We start from the raw sequence: 5,762 nt of genomic DNA, 5'->3' as shown, positions 1-5,762 counted from the left end.
AACATATTATTTTCCCCCATGATGACAGTTCCTGTTCAAATTCGAAAGGATTCATGAAATGGCATCTACAGAATATTTCTCCTTCAATTCTCTTGTAGTTTGTACTCCTGATGAAAGAAATAATTTACTTTTGCAACGTTTCCCCCTTTCTACAAAGATCTGTTTTGGATATGTTACATGTTGAATATGTATAATTGAATGTTAAATGCTACTACCAATTGCCAAACTTTAAGGAGAAAAAATTTAATGACCTATTCCCCTTATTCTAGTTCCGTGGATGTATATATATAGATCAGAGCATGAGTATGATGCTTGTAGATGAAAAGGAGTTGATTGAATACAAGATTTTGGTTTAGAGGCAGTATGAAACTATCATCCACTCGGCATGAAGATTATGAAGCTGGGAAGAGTGTTGCAAGTTGGAACTAGAAAAAAAGAAAAATCTAGCAGTTTTCAATGGTGAGAATACTCATTGCAGGCCATCCATCCATAGAGGCAGCTCTAAGGTTAGGTGGCTTTCAATGAAGAGGAAGTTCAGGCACAGAACTTCTTTCCACAAGTAAATTGTGTCCTCACACCTAACTGGCTGCATTTTAAGGAAGCTACTCAACCGTTAAAACTGTACATTTGTAAAGTTTGCACTGTGTATAATCTAGTCTTGTCCATTTTGCCCAGTAAGACTAGCTCAGGTAATGGTAGGATAGGACAACTATACCTAAGATGGATCTTGTAGAAGAGTATTGGTACCTTATCAACCTGCAATTTGCTGAGGATTAACACTAGCATGAACAGTACTATTGGGTTATTATTGGCAGATTTTTTTTATTGGCTTAATTCGTAATGTCCATGCATCAAATGTACCCAGCTGCCAGTTTTTTTTTTTTTTGTTTTTCATTTTAGCACAAGGTGGAAGGGGTGTTTCAAAATAAATAATTTCATGAATTTTGTCACCATGCTTTCCCTTCCACTGATTTTGTACAAATGAATTTCTTATTTTCCATATCTAAGTACGATGAAAGTTTTATATCAATTAAAGCAAAAAAAAAAAGGATAAATCAACTTATATTTATTCAGTCTATTCTATTCTATTCATAGAACTGAATAAATAATCACCACAAGTCTTGCCAAGAACAATTTCCATTTCTGAAGTGATGAAGCTTCAAGGAGTCTCTAACGATGATTGTCACGCCAACATCCCCAGAAATGTACTTAATGACATTGTGACAGTCACCACAAATTCCCAAATTCTTAAAATCCGTATAGATGACTGTCCATTCAAATTAAGAATCCCAAATGCCACAACAAGCCTCTCACTGTGGTTGCAAAGGCTCGCAGCTTTTTCCTCTTGGTCAACATCTTGCAGAACATAGTCAATGTCAGGCTTATATCCAGCCAATTTCATTTTCTCATCTAACTCGTCCAAAAAAGTCATAGATTTTACCACTCTCCATGTTATTTTTGTCTCCAACAACAAAAGTGTAAACTCTATTTCCCATTTGAAGCCAACTACAACCTGGAGTTTTTGTAATCCCTCTCTCTTTCATCAATATTCTGGTTTTTGAAGCTTCACTCCACAATTTGGCTGTGATAAGGATGTTGAATAGTGAAACATAATTTCCAGGGTTGTTGGGTTCAATCTCAAATAATTTACTGGCTGAAACTTTTGCCAACTCCACATTCTTATAAACTCTACAAGCACCAACAACTGCTCCCCAAGCACTGGCCGTTGGCTCCATAGGGATTCTCTGTATAAACTCGTATGCCTCATCAAGCCGACCAGCACGGCTAAAGACATCAACCATGCATGCATAGTGATTAGCATCAGGTTCTACTGGGTGATCCCTGCCCATTGAATTAAGGATTTGGAGTCCTTTCTCTACTAGCCTTGAGTGGCTACAACCAGACAGAACACCAGTAAAAGTAACAGAATTGGGCCTCATCCCTGACTGAAGCATGCTCTCAAACAGTAAAAGCACTTCTTTTCCATTCCCATGCATTGCATTAGCAATTATCATCGTGTTCCAAGCAAAAACATCTTTTTTTTGCATCATACCAAATTCATTCCTTGAAAGATTCAAGTCACCACATTTAACATACATGTATACCACCGCCGTTAGGGTTGTTAAGTCCCAAACTAACCAATGCCTAAAGACATAGCAATGTACCTCCTTGCCCATCCTCAAACTTTCTAAAAATAGAGCAAGCCGGTAAGAAACTACTAATTGTAATTTGATTAGGTATAAATCTCATGCTTTGCATCTTCCTAAGCATCTCCATTGCCTACTCCGTTTGCCCATTTTCCATGCAGCCCCCAATAACAGCATTCCATGTAGCTTCATCTGCTTTGATTCATTTGCTCCTCATTTGGGAAAACAGGGCAAGACCCTTCTCATATTCTTTGTTTGTGAAGTATGCCGTTAAAACTCCATTCCAAGACACAACATCTGGATGAGGCATCAAATCAAATACTAGTCTAGCTGGTTTAACACTTAGCATACATGCTCACAAGAGCACTGCAGACAAACACATTTTCCATCATCTCATATCTCATTGCAAATCCATGAATAGCCCTTCCAGACTTCAAATCTTTCAATTTCGAGCACGCTGGCAAAATGCTAGACACCAGAGGCACCAGAGACATCAGAAATCATCCCACATCGAATGGCTTTGTCATGAACCTCCTTGACTCCCAAGACATCACGAGAGGCGCACCAGAGGCCTTGGCAACAGCAAGAAACAACGAGTTTTGGGTTTTGATCCCACGTGCCCAAAGCGAAGCATAGATGGCCTCATGTGGAAGTCCACAAGTAGTGAGAGCAGAAATTAATGTATAACAAGTGGTCGGGTCTGGTTGAGGAATATTAGCAAACAGTTGTGCATTGAAATCACCGACATTCAAAGCTGCATTGACGAGTCTGTGACCCAAGTGAGATGGGAGGTTAGTGGGCACAGACGGAGCCACCTCTTTTTGAAGGTGGCTGCTTCCACAAGGAGGAGGATTGAGTGTTTTATGAGTGTGAATACTGAACATAGGTAGCAAAACAGAGCAAATACTACAACTACACACTTAAAACTTCATCACAGAGCAAATGCAGGCAAATTTTTGTATTCGGATTCAGCCCTCGCGGATCGATAAATTTAAATCGTTTCTAATATTCTTCAATTATTAAGCTCCTTTCTTTATTTTGAAAAGGTAATTTCTTCTTAAAACAAATTTCTGCAGAAAAAAAACTACGAGGATATTGTGCAAGGAAGAGAGAACTGAAGATGCTATAAGGCTTTTCAGGGAATTGCCTGCAAAAGGATTCACTCCTAGTGCTGTGAGTTACAACATTTTGCTGAGGAGTTTGTGCTATGAAGAGAGATGGGAGGATGCGAACGAACTTCTTGTAGAGATGGTAATAAATAGAGCAATCCTATGCATGAATTTTACAAAAACGTGATAGCAAGCCTGTGTAGGAAAGGGAACACATGCAGCCTTTCAGATGTTATACGAAATGACAAAGAATGGATTTACTCCAGATTTCTTACCTATTCATCTATGATGAGAGGAATGTGTAGGGAAGGAATGCTAGATAAGATATTCAGGATTTTGGAAGAAAATGACGACATTCTTAATATTGATAACTATAAAGCACTTATACTTGGATTTTGCAAAGCTTGGAGAACAGACATGTCAATAGAGATATTTCAGATGATGGTTAACAAAGGATGTGTGCCTAATGAGAATACCTATACCATTCTGGTTGGAGGGCTTGCTTTTGAAGAGGAGACAGATATAGCAGCAGACCTGTTGAAAGAGTTGTGTGGGAAAGAGGTTCTGAGCCAAAGTACTGTTGAAAGGCTTTGTATGCAATTCAACTTCAAGGAATTAATTTGATTAGGTTGTAATTTTGATTGAATATTCGAGTAAACCAGGACGTATACAAAAAAACCATAACAACTTAATAGTCTTAATGTAGTAATGTAAACTGAGTCATGATCATTCGGGCCAATAACAACCCAAAATGCCATGAAGATAGGAAGGAAATACAAAAAAAGTACATAATTAGATTCCTTACAAACAATCAGCATGACAACAGTCTTAATGCAGTAATCTTAAACTGAATCGTGAGATACGACTCCCTCCCTCCCAACACCCCCATGATCATTCGAGCCATAACAACCCAAAATGTCATGAACCACTCATCTAACTCCTGCTCAAGCACCTACTCATCTCTCGGCGCTTCCACCTCATGCGCTCTTTCGTTCACTGATACAAAAGGGCAACGCAAAACAATTACAAGTAATGTCTCCACACAACGATCTCAATTTACAAGTAACAAACAACGAATGAATCCATATAAATAATACATGCACAATTGTAAGAAACAAAACTAGTTAGCATCAAATTGACGAATAAAATTCAAGCATTAGTTGGGATTTTCAAGTTTTATGAAAGCAAGTGACCAACTGCCTTAATCAATAATGAATTTATTTCTGAAGTCAATGAAAATGCTTACCTGTAATATTTGTAATATTAATCTCCAGTGAACCACCTAGTAAGACAGCTGCCTGGATACACAAGCCCAATGTCTGGTTTGGGGAAATAAGATACAAATAGTTATATAAAATTCAGACAATTTCCGATGAAAAAATCATATATAAACTGAATCAGACCAGCTTTGAAAAATAAAGGACTGAAAAGGTAAAAAGCATTTATGTTTTACCTCAAGAGATAAGTGTGATTCAAATCTACCTCAGTGTTATCGAATAACGGATCATATAAGAGACCACAAAAATCCTTTATGGAGTTATAAAGTACCGCACCGCAATGTCGAGTTCTAACGGACGCATTGTGGTCGAAAGAATATAATATAATATATATATATATATATATATATATATATATATAATGAAATAGACAGTCAAAACTAAAAATTATATTATGTCTAAAGATTCAAATAATAATAATCGGCGGCGGCGGCAGTCGGTGGCGGCGGCGGTCAGTGGCGGCGGTCGGTGGCAGTGGTGACAGAGAGAGATAACAAATGGAAAATCCGCATCGCCAACGCCTCGTGGTGGCGGTGGTCAGAAAATCAGCCGCCACCACTACCCAAGAAGGCACTTGCGAAAAACCAAAACCAACAAACAATATCCCCTTTTCAATTTCTACAATCAAACAGTCGAATTCCTTCAAATCAAATACAACAAAAAAGCTGCGAATATCATAGACCATTTCACAGTAAAATAAACATGATGAAAGGAAATACGTTTAACCTTAGATCTCATATTGAAGAATTCTCTCAAAGGCGTCGACTTTGGGCAGAAGATGATTGTTCAAAATGAAACCGTCGGCGGCGATAAAAACTATTTTCTGTATTTACCCTAACTCTGTTCATGGGTCGGGTCGGGTTAAGTAAAGATATAATTGTAATGCTGAAAAATATATAAAGAAAATAATCATCTATACCATTATCTATACTATTATATAATAAAGAAAATACATATTTAGTAATTTCCTTTGATGTTATCTTTTAGATGGATAATTGTATCATCTAATAAATAAATAAATAAATAATTATTTAATGAAATAATTGAATAGTTTTTTATTTTAAAAAAGTTAAGTAACTTTTTCTTTTAAATATAACGACAATATAGTTTTTAATACTATTTTTATAAAATTATAAATATTTTTTTAAAATTGTATAGTTTTTTAATTAATTATTCCTAAAAATAATTAAATTATACATATTTTAATGTCATAAAAATGTTAAGTATTT

At 36.5% G+C, this 5,762-nt stretch overlaps 1 pseudogene; it reads right to left on the bottom strand.

The window, feature by feature from the left end:
* Positions 1–1,043: 1,043 nt before the first annotated feature.
* Positions 1,044–5,418, bottom strand: LOC137835008 (pentatricopeptide repeat-containing protein At1g20230-like; annotated as a pseudogene).
* Between the last annotated feature and the right edge of the window lie 344 nt (positions 5,419–5,762).

This window comes from Phaseolus vulgaris, chromosome 5 (genome assembly GCF_000499845.2).
Source record: "Phaseolus vulgaris cultivar G19833 chromosome 5, P. vulgaris v2.0, whole genome shotgun sequence".
Taxonomy (NCBI): domain Eukaryota; kingdom Viridiplantae; phylum Streptophyta; class Magnoliopsida; order Fabales; family Fabaceae; genus Phaseolus; species Phaseolus vulgaris.
Note: the sequence above shows the minus strand (reverse complement) of the source record. Positions and strands in the feature narration are given on the sequence as shown.